At 46.6% G+C, this 15757-nt stretch overlaps 1 protein-coding gene across 2 annotated transcripts in view; it reads right to left on the bottom strand.

Annotated features, from left to right (window-relative positions):
* Nucleotides 1-15757, bottom strand: part of SKI (SKI proto-oncogene) — a 99991-nt gene that overhangs the window by 69078 nt on the left and 15156 nt on the right. The gene's annotated exons all lie outside the window — the stretch shown is intronic.

Genomic DNA, 15757 nt, shown 5'->3' with positions numbered 1-15757 from the left:
TTTTGCAAAGGGACAAACCATCCCCAAACCTGCCTAACCCACAAGGGACATGAGCCAGCCCAACTATGTACAGCTGAACCAGAGGAAAGGGACATGAATTCAAGGCTCACTATAAAGCAAGATATGTAAAGTTAAGAGTTTATTTGCAGTCGATTCTTTTTATCATTAAGAGGTTTAGGTAAATAGTTAAGTATCTCCTTTAGCATCTTCTCAGTAACATCCCACCAGCACCTTTCCTTGAATTAAATGCTGGTTTGGACAGCGTGTTTCTGCAGAAATCTCTCCTAACATGCGCTGCGATCCAGATTCTTTTCCCACAAAAAAGTGGAATACAGTTTAGGGGAAAACCAGAGCTAAACATGATTTCCATTTTACAAGGCAGCACTTCATGGGAAGGACACTGAGATGTGTCAATCTGGTGCTGTGCAATCCCCCCCGTTATTTACACTCCTCAGAAACTCTACTTTGAATTCAGCTCAGGGCGTTTTGACATTCATCCAAACTTTCATCTTTCCAGCACTGAGGTTGGTTTCTGGATTTTCTGCTTCTTCAAAGAGGCACCATGTTACCAAACAGGATTCTGCTTAGTTTTATTCTGTGTACAAAGGGCAACAATAAGCGTTTCCAAGAGCTCACCAGGCCAAAGGCAGCGCATGGATTTTCTCCATAAGGGCAGCTCCCAGTGTCCCCTCAGTTAATTCCAGGCTCCATGGGATCCCTGGGAGCTGGCAGAGCATCCTCCTCATGGACCACACGGCTTCCTCCAGGCGCTCACGGCTGGAATTGTGACACCCAGCTTTGATCCTGCTCTGGACACACAACAGGGAGGTCAGAACATCACACACTGGAGGCAAAGGCTGTGTGCCAGCAGGAAAAGCTCTTCAGGTCATCAGGACACAGCAGAGCCTGGACCGGAGGGTTCTAACTTGAGGGCCGGCAGAAAACTTCTTGTGTGGCCACAGACGAGCCACGGGGCGTTCTCTATCTCAGCTTACTCCTCGAAGGAGCGGATAAAATAAAACTCTTTGTCACGGGGTCACACAATGGCTGTTTAACATATGTAAATGTTCCAGCGGGCTCCAGCAAACTAAGCAGGGAAGGCAGAGCTGGGGGTGTTGCTGTAACTGGGTCCCGACAGGCCGGGATGTCACTGGGGCAGCCATCTGAACGCTGAGCACACACAGGTCTCTTTAAACGCCAAAGGAAAGGATTGTGTTCCTCATCGCGCCTCCCGTCACAGCCCTGCTTTCCTTTTGCCCTTAAATCCCAGCTCCGTGTGCGTGTGCCAAAGAGCACGGCCGGCCTCTCCTGCTGAAAAAAGGCTCCAACAAATCCTTCCAGACAGCATTAGAGAGGAGAGGAGACACTGCCGGATCAAACAGGCACCTGGGGTGACCTCTCCTGCCTCGGAGACAGTTACATAAGCCCGGGTGGGAGCCGCCAGGAATGCGGCGCTGGGGCCAGCGGGCTCCTGCAGCTCACTCCAGCCAGGTGCTTCTCCTGCTCTCGGCAAGGCAGGGACAGTGTCCTCCAACAGCGACACTCATCACACACAGGGCTCCCTGTCCCCAGGAGGAGGTGGCACCACTAAGGTAACACGGGATGCGTTTGATGGAGAACTGAAGCCTCTCCTGTGTGAGAGAGCTGAGGAGTTGTACCTGAACAAAATACAGCCTGGTGGATGTCCAGACACATGCCAGGAGCCCTCAGCTGAGGGATGAGAAGCCCCCAGACAGAACAGAAATACCTGCAGGGTGTTTGCTCCTGCTGGGCCCAGCTCCTCTGCCCAAGGACAGTGTGTAAGAAGTGCTGGAGGGACTGAGGGACAAGCCCCAGTCTGTGGCTCATTAAACATATGCCTCTGACTCAGGCATTTGGAAAACTGTGTGCTGGGATCAAAATAAACCCAGGGGAAAGAAAAAAAAATAAGTAGCACCTTTTGAACTCATCTATGCAAGTTGAAGTGAACAGGCTGAACCAAGATTTACCAAGAGTTTTGGTTTATTCATCTTGTTTTCTGAGTATCTCCACAGTCTTAATGGGGAGTGGCAAAGGGCACCCTGAAGATCTTAAACACTCTTTATCCTGTAGAGACCCAAAATAGCATCTTGTGATGTACTTGTGAAATTCTAAAGAAGTCACACAAAAGCCCAGAAGCCACAGGCAGGGGAAAATGGAGCACAGCAACACAACTTATGATTGCAGGACCACAGGAACATGCAGGAGAGGAGGAGAGACAAATTCATTCTCTGAGTCATGAATGGGAGCCTGGGAACAGCAGGGTTGGGAGAACTTTAAAAGGGACTTTTAAAGAAGGAGCAGGGGCTTTCCCAGCACTGACCTGCCACCAGTAAATCACTGAGTTTGCTGGCTTTTTACTACCACGAACACTGCCCAGCTCGAGAGCCTCCACGGTTCTCATCAGGACCTGACTGTAATTGCGAGCTGCTCCCAGAAGATACTCGGGCACAGATCAAAGAGTGCTGAACACTTTTCAAGGCTTTAGCCAGGGACCTGTGCTGTGGATAATTTAATTAACAGTTCAGCATCCAACACATGACTGCAGCCAACTGTGATACTGCAAGTCTTCAGCCCCTTGGAGAACAACCAGGAATATTGCAGGAGAGAGAATGCACCTCCTCTTACCTACTGAGGCCAACAAGTGCAACATCTCTGTGCTTCCTCTCCTTGCTCTTCTTCTTAATTTAGAAGTGTTTTCTTTACTACATGAAGGAAAAGTTTTCTCCCCAAGATGTTCCCCAAAGGACCAAGGTCCAGGCTGCCCCACTGCCCATCCAGCTGCAGCCATCGAGGCTCTGTGATGTTACATTAATGCTTGATGTTGCTCAGAAGGGCCCTGAACCGTGGTTTAGAGCCCCAGGGCACTTTCAGAGATGTTCTAAGAGTCATTGCTGAACCAAGCTTGCTTACAGGAATGGACCATGAGGTATTTCTCAATCTTTCCAAGCAGAGTTCACTAGAACCTGCTGACCTCCACCCTTAAAGAGGAAAGAGCAAAATGAACCAACAAAAGAGGGAGAGGAGAGATTCCTTCCTGTTAAAATCTTATTTCTGTAAAAACAGAACTGGCTCATTCAATCTGCATTCATGTAGTTCTGCTTTTTGCTCAGTTCAAATGGGAAATGGATCGAAAATGGAGAGACAAACGATGTGAAGAACTTCCATGGCCCCAGTGGAAAGCCACCTACCAAGATCCTTCAACCATCCTAAGGTGAGCTCCATGGATTTTGCTTCATTTGAAACCAGATATGAAGGACAGTAGGATGCTGAATTTTATGCTTTCTCTCAGGAGAGCAGCACAAGGCTGTGTGACTGAGAAACAGGGAGTAGTAAAGTTACCTCCATGAAAACATGAACTCAACGCTCCCAGTTTCCCGACAGTCACACAGATTTTCCAGAGGCTCAGCAGAGTTCAGGATTTCCCATCTTGTATGGCAAGTGAGAGATGAAACAGAACAGATTTTTCTTCAAAGCAACTACTAATGTGAAATTACTTTCATCATATCAAATTTTGGCATCAAGTGCAAAGAGAGATCTAAAACCTCAACTCCATCGACATGCACAAATAGGAGATGGGAGCTTCGTTTCACTATCATTTTATCCAAACAGAAGATGCCTTACCCTATCACAGCCATTGCAAAGAACAAAGCAATACTGTAAATAGAGGGGGAAAAGCTTGATGGACCTTGCTCTATGCTCAGCTATCCATTAGCACATCCATTCACATCAGCAGAAATAAAAGGTGTCAAAAAGGACAAAACTGGGCTATCACCACTTACCAGCTGCATGGTGCATCGAGAAATGAAAGTTTAGAAAGAGTCGCTTGTACCTTTCAATATTGGCAATTTTAGAATGCGCACATCTGGAACTTTTTGAAAAGCAGGCCAACACCAGGCAGGTCCAGCTGCACACACCAACTCAACTCATGGGGGCTGCTGAAACTCAGAGGTAAAGGGCAAACCCTGCTCTGGTTCTGGGGTGTCCATCCAGCCCTGGTGCAGTGGCACAGGCTGCTCAAACTCAGAGGTAAGGAGCAAACCCTGCTCTGGTTCTGGGGTGTCCATCCAGCCCTGGTGCAGTGGCACAGGCTGCTCAAACTCAGAGGTAAGGAGCAAACCCTGCTCTGGTTCTGGGGTGTCCATCCAGCCCTGGTGCAGTGGCACAGGCTGCTGAAACTCAGGTATAAAGCAAACCCTGCTCTGGTTCTGGGGTGTCCATCCAGCCCTGGTGCAGTGGCACAGGCTGCTCAAACCCAGAGGGGTAAGGAGCAAATCCTGCTCTGGTTCTGGGGTGTCCATCCAGCCCTGGTGCAGTGGCACAGGCTCTCCTCGTGCCGTCTCTGCCCCGTTTCCTCAATCCCACACAAAGCACAAGTGACATCTCGCTGGCACGAGCTGACTGCCAACATGCCCATCCGAGCTCGCACTGAACCCCGCTGATACATGTGAATATGGATTTCAGAGTCACTATTGTTTTGCCCTCCCTGTAAAGGGAAGGGATTCCCCATCCCCCAGCGCTGCGCAGCCCTCTCCACCTCATTTCCATCTGGCTGACGCTGCACGAACGCTGAAGCTCCAGCTGGATCCCACAGTATTGTCTTGAACATTGTGTTCCGGCCGAGGCGAACTGGAGGAGCCTCCCGGAGAAACGCCAGGGTTTTCTGGGCACAGCGGCCGTGCCAGCCCGTGCCCCCGGCGCTGCCCGTCGGGCTGGGAGCAGGGCTGGCTCCTGGAGCAGGGCTGGCTCCTGGAGCAGGGCTGGCTCCTGGAGCGGGGACAGCCTGCAGCAGGGCTGCCTCGTGGAACCCGGCCAGTTGTTGTGCTCCGGGGGTTTTGTTTGGGTTTGCAGACACTGCCTCTTTTCACAGCGAGCAGACAAACGGGAAGACTCTCCCTCGCTCCCTAATGAGAGGGGCTTTGCTCCGTAACTCCTCAAACCTTCCCACACTCAGCCGGGGCTTCGCTAACAGGGATTTTGGAGCAGGGTTCTTTGGAATAGGTGAGCCCAGAGCAGCCAGGTCACACACAGCTCCCTGTATTTGCATTTCCCCTCTCCCCCAGTGAAATACAGGAGAGCCTCGGGCCACAGCAGAAGCCAAAACCTGGCTCTCAGTTCAGCTAGCAAAACACGGGTAAGGCAGTAGCTGGCATTTCGGAGGGCACACAGTTTCTCTCAGCTACTTCGTGCAGAAAGCTCAACACCTTCCAAGAGTTAACAGGACTGGGCTGCTTAATACTTTACCCTCATCAAACATGGTAAGAGGCCTCCCATGCTGGAAACTCCTATGACCCAGTTAAATACAGTGACCCAATTCTGTTATGACAGGAATGAAGCCCTTCTAATTTTCTCAAACAGGAACCATTTCAACTAAACAAATCCATTCCAGTCGAATCAGCTCTTGCACAGAACAGAAATCTGCAAAATTCCTTTTCTGTTGCCATGGACTCACCCTTTCACAGGGCCATTCATGTCAGTGCATCTTCAAGCACTTTACAAATTAAGAAAGCACATTTAATATAAAGTAATTGCCCACATTTAAATTCCCCTCTTGCTTTCAAAGGTAAGAAATCCAAACTCAAACCAGGAGACCTTTCTGCAGGCCTCTGCACTGCTCCAGGGGTGCCTTCCAGGCAATACTACTCCTAATAAATGGACAAACTATTTCTCACTGCCACTCAACTCCCTTTGTCAGCTGCAGGAGAAGGGAATGCACAGGTGCCATGAAGTGAGTGTATTGGAAGGTATCTCTGGTACATCCCCAAAAGATCCTCTGTGAAAGCTCCTGACCTTTGCACAGCAGAATCAGGTGCTAAGTGACACAGATCTCCCCGAATGTGACACGGTGAAGGCAGCCACAAATACAGAGAGGAAATGCCAATCAGTGCACTCGTGTTTCAAACCACGAAACTAAGTATTTCTTTAGGTGAACCTTTTTCACTATTGTGGAAAGTTCTGATTTACACCAGTCCTCCACCTGACGCCTACTGAGATAATGCAATTTTAAAATGAATAAAATTAAATTTTTCAAACCTATTATTTTTAAACTATCAACAAGTCAGTGTGGGAGGAGGAGAAGGACAAAGGAACAGGTCACACCAAATTTTTTAACCTTCCAACAATCCCCACCAACCACAACATCTGACTGTTTAGTACAGGTCACCTTATGATCCTTCCAGGGGCAGAAGAGCCCACAGAGCCATGACAAACAACAAAACCTCCCAAACCTTAAAATGGACAGAATCCAGCCAGCAATTCCTGCCTCGAGTGAAAATCAACCAGACTTTTGTGTGTAGCACCTTGCTTGAATCTGGAAAAGGTATGTTCTATCCTCTATTAACAAACCCCAACATTTAACAAAAAGTTTGAATTTCATTCCATCTTCCACCACTGAAAGCAACTCTTCTTTCTCCAGACAAAAAGGTGAATATAGGGCCAAAACTGCACATAATTATTTATATTTTTGACCCCACATGTTCATTCACTCAGCAGGTAAAGCATTTTCATTTTAACCACAACAATACAGAATTTTCTAAGAACACACACGCACTCATAAAAGCTGCATCTGCAAATGTGAACGCCCACAAAACTGAGATACCCCACGTGAAATCTCTAAGCATGCAAATCAAGATACAGATCTGCCCAAGATTCACATGGATACAGGAAAAATACCATTGCTCCTGCCAAAGATTCCCACAGGGCCAATATGGCACAAGGAAATAATAAACCTCAGGCACCGAGTACACAAGGAGCTGCCTGGGAAGGTGTCAGGGGTTCATTCCAAGACTGGACACTCTGATCATATGAAGCATTTCTACTTTACAGCTCTGTGCTAAGTTAGGAACAAAAGTGTTTCTGAGACCAAACTGAGCGACTCGTCCTCCTCCAAGAGCCTTTATCCAAGTCTGCACTAAAACCCCTGAGAGCACAGAGCTCCCCCAGGAAGTCCCAGGTGAATTGAAGGTGGAAAGCAGCTGGAAAAAGGAGTCCCAGAGAAGGACAGGGAGCTGTGTGTGCCCCAGTGCTCTCAGCCAGCACAGAAACACGCTCATGTAAGGACTGGAGAGTCTTCTGGGGGAAAACTGGCCACCAAATGTTTTACTAGTGAATAAATCCCAGTTAATTTATCACAGACCTCCCCTAAAATGTGTGAAAATCCACTGCATCTCTTGAACCATTCAGCTTGACAGAGCTTGTTGAAGAGCAGACTGTAGCACTCCAGAAATTTATTACAGATTGGTAGAACAACAGCAATGTTTAACTGAGTCTACGGCCTTTTCTGTTTCTTCGTGTCACACGTTCACTTTTTAATTCTTTATATCCACGTGGAGTGAACACCATGGGCATTTTAGAGATGAGTGTTAATGGCCAAAATGCATGGACCTAAAGATATCAGAAGGAGGAAGCCTAGTTCCCCATTCAGATCAGAGCTTTGACATGTTTCTCTCTGACCTAAACCTGCCTTGCCAACACAGCAGACTGAATCTAAGATTGCTGGCTCTGAGCAGGGACAGATGTTATCTGAGAGCTGTCATTATAACACTGAGTCACATCACCTGAGAAGACCTCTGGACTGCAGGGCTGGGATGTTATTACAAAGCACTTGGTACTCAGGTCTGTCTGCCTTTCAACAGCTGCAACCCAAACATGAAGTCCTGTGGCAACTCCATCAAAAAATTTCCTCCCTTCTTTTTATTTCATAGACAGCACAACTGAAATTGAACAAAATACTGGCAGAGCTCAAGAATAACACCCATAAAATCTTAAAAATGAATTCACAAATTCTTCATGCGACATCTGGGAACACATTTCTGATAAAATAAGCAGGGTTTGGCCATAAGGGCACCAGCATCACTACACAAGGCCATGTTCTTCAGTTTCTGCCTAAGAACATTGTCCCTCCACGTCCCAGATCCGTGACTGTCTCCCTTACAGCACTCCTGCCCTTTTCCCACTCTAACTAAAAGATCCAATGAGATGAGGATCATGTCTCTCCCTTACAAACTGGAGCCCTCCCAGCTCTGAGCACCCTTTTCAGAGCAGCTGCACGGTGGAATTGATGAAAAGAGGAAGTTTTCCTTGACACCAGAGCAGTGACACCCTGGAGACGGCGCTTGTGCAACCTCCTCGTGGGGCTGTGCTCTTCATTTCCCTGTCAAAGCTCAGTCGTCAGGAATCAAAAATAAAACTATAGCACAACGTTTCACCATTATTTCTCCTCCCTCAGCGGTATGAGTTGCATTGGAGGATCTCACAAAAAGCTCTACAGAAAAATAGTACAGACTCAGTTTGACAGGAGCCTTCCTAAGCCCCAGCCCTAAAATGTCACCAGAAGGACTGCATATTCACAATAAATACATTTTTCTTTTAACACAGTGCTAATTAGAGGAGAAATTGTTTGGCACTTTCTCTTCTGAGTACGTCACCAGTTTCTGAGGACAACACTCCCTGTCTCTGCCACTGCCTAAATTCAGAGCAACCACAAGCCTGTAATGAGTAACGTGTGAAGGCCAAGGTGAGGTAACGTCTTGGCACCTTTCATACATATTCATAAAGAAACAACAACTCTCAGCACTAACACACTCCTGTCTATATGTAAAATGCTTCACAAATTCCTCTTAAGAGCCTTGTTGGGCAGGGAGGTAAATATTGTTAGTCCTGTTCACAGAGAAGTGAGGCGACTTGCCAGGGAAATAACTTGCCCAAGGTCACCCAGTTAAGTGGTGTCAGGAGCTGGGACTTTAAAAACCTGCTCTTGCCTCAATCTCCTGCCCTACCCACTGAGGCAGCATTACCTCCCTGCACCTATGGTAATAACAATAACACCACCCATGAACAAGTTATACCTAGTGAACACCAAGTCATTCCAGAGGAGGGATGAATGAACTCCTATGTAGTTAATTCCAGGAGCTGATCCAGTTCAGGCCTGCCCATGAACACAGGGAAATTTTTCACATAGGCAGAAAGAAGAAAGAAAGAAAGACAAAGAAAAGAAGAAAGACAGAAGTGAAGCGCTCCACATCAAGTGAAGCATCATAATCCCCAAGCAGGAGCTAAACCAGACTGACTGCCCCAAGGACAGAGCTGCCTCGACAGGGACACAGTTTTTAAAGTGCAGAAATGTCTGGCTAACCTGACTTACCCTGCTCAGCCTCCAAGGTGTGCTTGTGGCTTTAAATATTTTCTTGCTGCTGCTTTGAAGGCAAGAACAGACACGATCTCCCAGGCACCCACTGCTCCGCAGTTGGGGGGAGGAGGAGGAGGTGAATACTGTAGCTAGCTGAGAACTGTCAGATTGTGTTTGCCATCAAGGAATGCCATTTCCCAATGCCTGAGTTTAACTCTGGAATGAGATGCACGCTGCTGCTGACCCCTGTGCTGCCACTCCATAGACTCCCTTATCTCATCAGCCCCTGAGCATCCCATCCTCACTCCTCCGCGTTCATGTTCCCAAACTGTCAATCTCCCCGCAGTGACTCACAAGGTTCTGAACCCACCATTCGCCTCTGAGTCTCACTATTTTTTCATACAAGTCCTTCTGGTTTAGATTGAGAGGCGTCTTATTCTTCTTAAATGTTAAAACCGAAATTAAAAAGAATCACTGAAAGCAATATGCCCTCAGCACAACAGCCTCCCTGAGAGCTCTGCATACTTCAAAGAAAAACACAAGAATCTAATTCTGCTCTCCAGTCAGAGTGCTGCAAATGAGGAATAATTCTGCTGAAGTCAATCAAGCCACAATCATTATAACAACCACTGCGAGCAAAAGTGAAGCGGGGCCTGCCTGTGGGCACATTTCAGGAGTGACAATGGATTAGAAAATACATGGCAAGGGTGTATTAAAGTTTAGGTCAGCTTAAAAGACTCTCGATGAACTCTTATAACCCACTGAAAACAAGACTTCTCTTCACCCACATTCTAATCCTCAATATTGCACAGTGCCAGCACCACCTGTGCGTTACTAACACACCTCTGAGAAGGTGGGGTGGTTGGAGATGGTTGCCAACCAAAATTCCAGCACAGGCATTGTTTGTCATCCCCACGTGGCACGGATGTATCACCCACCGAGGATGGCTTCAGTTCTTCACCTTCTGTCACCTCCCAATTCGGATTATCCCACATTAAACCCAGGGCTCACTTAAGGCGGTGTTTTTAAAACTGGTGGAGTTCAGCCATTGGTAATGGAAGTGTTTTAATGCCTTCTCATCCAATCCTACTGCAAAGAGGAGAATGGAATACAGGCAGCTCTCCTCAAAACACTCATTTTGAGGTTTTGACATCCCATAAGCTACTGAGTAACCTGACCAAAGTGGAAGGGGTAACAGCAAACCCAGCGCGCTTATTTTCCAGGGAGAGCACAGAACCAAACCCAAACACGCACATCCATCCATTATTGGATTTGCTGGTTAAATCAGCAAGTACCAGTGACTCAATTAGCCTCTTAGCAGTGCCTAAATGGCACTAATTCAGCCCGCTGGCTGCTGCAGCACACATCTCCCAGGCTGTCCCTTTGGATTTAGCGGTAACAGCACGGCTATTCTTCTCCTGACAGCACCAGGGGCCCAGACAGTCTCCTGCTCTCTCTCTTTTCCTCTGTTCTGCCAACCACACAGAAAGAAAAGACCCCAGGGCTGACTGTGTGTGAGCGTTGAGTAGGAGGAAAAAGGAAGAGGGAGACACTATTTCTATTCATTTTACAGCTTCATCCATCAAAAGCCTTCCAAAAAAAAAAAATTGAAAAATGCATTTCCAGAAGCTCCTGGTTTAGAGCAGGAGCCTAATAAGGTGTTTAAGACATTGACCCAAGCTCTAGCAGCCATTATCTACTACACCAAAGTTCAACAAATTACAGATTTACTTATGGAAGTACTATTTGATTCTCACCCACACTCCCACCATTGTTCATCTGTTATTTATCATTTTGGGGTTTAGGATAATGGGTAAACCATCAACATGAACACACCCTGCTTTTCAGTGGAACTCTAACACCTTTGGCAATCTCCAACAGCAACACACAACCCCAGTGAACAAAGCAGCCGACCCCAAAGTGCTTTTGCTGGGCACTCAACAGCACATTTGTTCAGTTAATTTTTGTGACTCTCCCTTATATAACAACCAATTTTCAGGCAGATTGATTCCCTGGTGAGTTGTTGCACATTGTGCAGCCATAAAAGCACCAGTGACAGTCAAAGAAGGTGACAGGAACAGTAGGCTAGTGTTAGGGGAGAAGCCAAAAGGAGTTTTGGCAACAACTAAGTGTATGTCAAATTAAAGTGACCAAGCAACTACAGCTTCAAAAGTATTGAGTCAGTATGAACAAAATGTGCTGTCAAAACACAACATGTCAGAACTGAGCCCATCAGATCTAGTTTACTTGATGACTATATAGAATTACAGGTCAGGAGAAACACAGGAGATCTGAGAGGAAGAAAAAAACCTTTGCAAATCAACTTACAATGTGGAAAGCAGACCTGAAAAAAAGGAGCAAATGATACCTGAGCTCTTCTCTCCCTTCTTCATAATTCTCTTCATAACTTAAAAATGAAGGCTCATTAAAAAATGGTCAAAGGTGGACCCACTCTTGGTTTGAGAGCCACATTTGCAAAAGAGGTAATATTGCTTTAAATCCCTTCCCAGCTGACAACAACTTGGCATCCAAAGACTAGGTAGGAACTTGGCAAACATACAGGATTTCTACAATAATATTTGCAACATAAAATGAAACAAACAAATAAAAAAGAATATCCCTTTCAAGTACTAGACAGTAAACAGGCCTTGCACTCCCACTCCCCTTTCCTTATTAATATTCAACAGTTTAAAATAAAGATGTACCAAAACACCACCAGGGAATCCAGGGAATTCATTAAGCCTTCAGTATTTCAGTTCACCAGTCTCTGATTTCCAGTCAGCTGAAACTGGAAAGTCATTACTTCAGCTACAGCCCAGGTCAGAGGAAAGACTAATCTCAGACTGACAAAGCTGCCAGATTCCAGGTTCAGGATGAATGCAGGGTGGTTGGGGAATTAGAAGGGAGAATAAGTAGAATGCAGTATCTTAATTAAGGAAAAACAAACAACCTGTGCCAACAAACAAGGACATGTACTCGGGCAGCATAAATCAGTGTTAGTGAGCAGGAGCCACTGGAGCCACTCAGTGTGAAACCTGCACAGAGCAGGGCACAGAAACGACCGAGTCTCCTAGTGCTGCGTGTTTAGGTCAGTTTGATATCTGGCTTTGAGAGATGCTCAAGTGTGAATTCCACACGTCCTTCACCTTGCCAGCCCAAATCCGTGGTGAGTCCCCAGCTCTTGCCTCCACACAGACCCTGCCAAGGCTGGTCCAGAGGCCAGCACAGCTCACAGCACAATCCCCCCCGCACAAAAGTCAACATCATCTTTCCTGCACTGAGGACAGGAAATTGTTGCCAGCGAGGGGAACTCCGTGGGAAGTGTGCAGAGACAATATCCTGCTTGGTGCATCCCCACAGCTTCCCAAAACAGTCCCAGATTTGCTGCTGAATCCCCTGCCCAAATCCCTGCTCCCCAGAAATCCCTCCTAACTCAGCTCCCAGCTGCTCCCAGCACTGCCCATCCAGCAGGAGCTGCTGCTCCTCCTGCCCCTTTGGCTTTATAAAAACACTGGAACCGGACAAGCAGATCTTGGTGGGGTTTTATTTCCTGGGTTTAGGGTTTTTAGGTAAACTCCAGTGTGGCACAGAGATTATAAACTGCAGCCTGGTATTTGGGAAAAGGCACCTTTCCCTCGGTGCTGCAGCGGGCAGAGGTTCTACCAAAACGAAGAGAGATCACAATCAAATAAATGGAACTGTTCAAAAAACATTCTCTTGAGTAGGTGATGTTACTGCAGCTTATGGACATTTTGTCTTCCCTCGTCAGAAAAGCTGGCTTGCTAATTTATGGGCAGAGTGGGAAAAGCAGAGGGATACAGACAGACACAGAATACTTAAAACAGGCCTCAGAATGGAGACAAAGCTCCCCTTTCACCTCCTGCTGCTATTTACCATCTGGGATCCTGAAAAGGGGGTGATGGGTAGTTTTGTGATAGGTTTGGCAAGGGGCAGGACATTTAGGATTTTCTATGTGTAACGAGGTCATGTGTCAGCACCTTTGCAGCACATGGGAACACTATCCAAAAGAAGGTTCAACAAAGGGGTTTTGCCCTGGCTGAACTGGAAAGAAATTCTCTTTAAAAATATCCTGGCACCAACGCAGCATCTTAATAAGATTAGTAATAATAATAAATTTGTAGAAAATGCCTCCAGAATGTAGCTTGGGAAAGCACAGGGAAAAAATGAAGGAATGAACGCATCCAATTAAGAGTGGGTATTTTATATTATTCTATTTTTAGAAGCGGCATGAAATTTCAAAGCAAAATGGAAATTCTGAATCACAGTATTTACACCAGAGTTGGGTAACCAGCTAGGTCAGGTCACTCCATGTTTTTTGGTAACTTTTGCTTTCTTGAGCCCCTTACACTGTGTTTAGGAAGGAAGACCTGAATAGGCCAATATGAAACGTGCTGCAAGTCTGTGGAGAGGGAGAGGTGCTTTGTATGAAGTATTCTTTGACATTTCCACTAATGCTGGGGGTTGGGGTGGTGGAGATAACTCAGGATTTCAGTCTCTGCTTGTAAGAAGTGCAGTGGTTTTGTTCTTTCTTTTTGATCGCTTTGTTTCACAAAAGCAATTTACAAAGAGCAGTTACATGAAATGAGGACTCCTGTCTTTATAAAGAGAATTATTAATAGGGTGAATTTCCCATCACAGGGTGCTACAGTAAATCTTTAAACAGGATCCTTTAACCCAGGGACCTGAAAGTAACATGAGCAGCCCAGCCTTTTGCCCAGACTGGATGTCTGCTGACTGAAGTGATTCTAACAACGCTCCGACTGCAGACAATTCAATCTGTGTGCTGAATTATTTAAAATCTGTTCTCTACGAGATGCCCAGATGTGAGAATTAGTCACTAGAACTCATGCAGTACTTTCCTACCCATGCGCCTCAAACTCCTGCTTGGAAGAACCCCCATTTTCAAATCTAAAAGTTCTAAACCCAGGATGTGACTATCACACCAGCAACTGTGGGAGACAAAATTTCACAAGGTACTGATGGGGAATCCTAAGTTAATCCTAAAGAAGAGACCCTTTAAACCCATCACTGGATCACAGCTGTAAATACGGTACAGTGCCCTGGATGTGAAAGTGTGGTTCTTGTTCCTGACCAGCCTCTCCTCCGTGCAGGCACATCACAGATCCAAACTGGAGTCAGGCAGCCGTAAAATGACTACAGCTGGCACATTGCCATGGGATACAAACAGATGGACACCTTCAGCCCACCAAGAAGGGAAGGGATCAGAGCTCAGGATGGCTCCATCCCGCAGCCTGGCTCAGGCTGCAATCAAACCCCTTTTGACAAAAAGCCAAAGCAGCCACCCCCCTAAGGGACCTCTGGTGAAGCCACAGAGCACCAAACGTGATCCTGAGGGCTCCTTCAGGTGATCCCTGCCCAGCTCCTGACACCTAAAACCTTCTGCCCACACCTCCTGAGCTCTCCTCCTGTGGCATGTCCAACTGCAGAAGGAGCACCATGAGGGGCTTGCTGAGCACACACAGCCCGGGCACCCTGGACACTGTCTCACACTCCCCTCCTGCTCTGGGTCTCAGGTCACCAACACAAACCAGCCCTCAGGGTCAAACAGGAATAAAGCATGAAGCCCCAGCAGCCCATGATTTTATAGTTTTGATGCAGAAATGAGTGGTGAGGGAGGAGCAGGTGACAGATACCACATCAATCCGTGGCCATTTCCCACGCTTACACCCAAGACAAGGCCAGCAGCTCCTGACACGCAGAGCACAATGCAGGGACCTGCACATCCCCCAGCTGCTGCTGCCAGCCTCACCTGCCCAGGTATTCCACGGGAGGAGATGTGAAATAAAACCCCACCAGGTCTGGTATCAGCAGAGAAATCCTGTTTGTATCAATAGTGAGTGACCTGCAGCACTGCAGCCCCCTGACACAGCCACAGCCTGAGCTTCTGCAGAGCTACAGAGAAGCACCTTGGCCAGACAGAACATAAAATAAAAGCCACCATTTAACATAATCATGGCAGTCACATGAGGCTGCTACTGATAGTACTATCATGGTGTCACCTAGCTGCAAAAAAACCAACCAAAAAATGGCTTTTCACTCCAAAATTCCTGAGTGTTTTTTTTCTGTATGTGTTCTGCTCTGAGACAATAACCATAGTTCTCCTTTGTCCCCCCAGTTTTGAAAAGAGCTGCAGAAGGAGGGGGGCACACTCACACAGAGGGTAAAGGCACTGGACAATGCTCAGGAATGGAAAATGTTACCAAAAAAATGAAAATAAATAAATAAATATAATCACAGTTTTGATAGTTCTGTGGAAAAAAAAAAAAAACCTTAGCAAATTTGCAACAAAACTGTTAAGTAATTAAGGCAAGACACTTCACACATGAACTTAAACTGCTAATTAAATCCCCCCTGCTTAATTGACTAGATTTGCATATCATTCAGTGAGGAATGGGAATGGCTTGGGCATTACACAAGCACTTCCTTGTACAGGAAGGCAGCTCAGTAACATAAACTAAGTTATAAGACAAAAACAATGCCAGTTTCTGAATGAAATAGAAATTTTCAGCAGAGATTTTCAACATGGTTTTGTGAGGAACATTAGACCAGAACTCACTGCAATCAGTAACT

Source organism: Sylvia atricapilla, chromosome 22, assembly GCF_009819655.1.
Source record: "Sylvia atricapilla isolate bSylAtr1 chromosome 22, bSylAtr1.pri, whole genome shotgun sequence".
NCBI classification, from domain to species: domain Eukaryota; kingdom Metazoa; phylum Chordata; class Aves; order Passeriformes; family Sylviidae; genus Sylvia; species Sylvia atricapilla.
The sequence above is the reverse complement of the archived record's forward strand: the minus strand, read 5'-3'. Positions and strand labels throughout refer to the sequence as shown.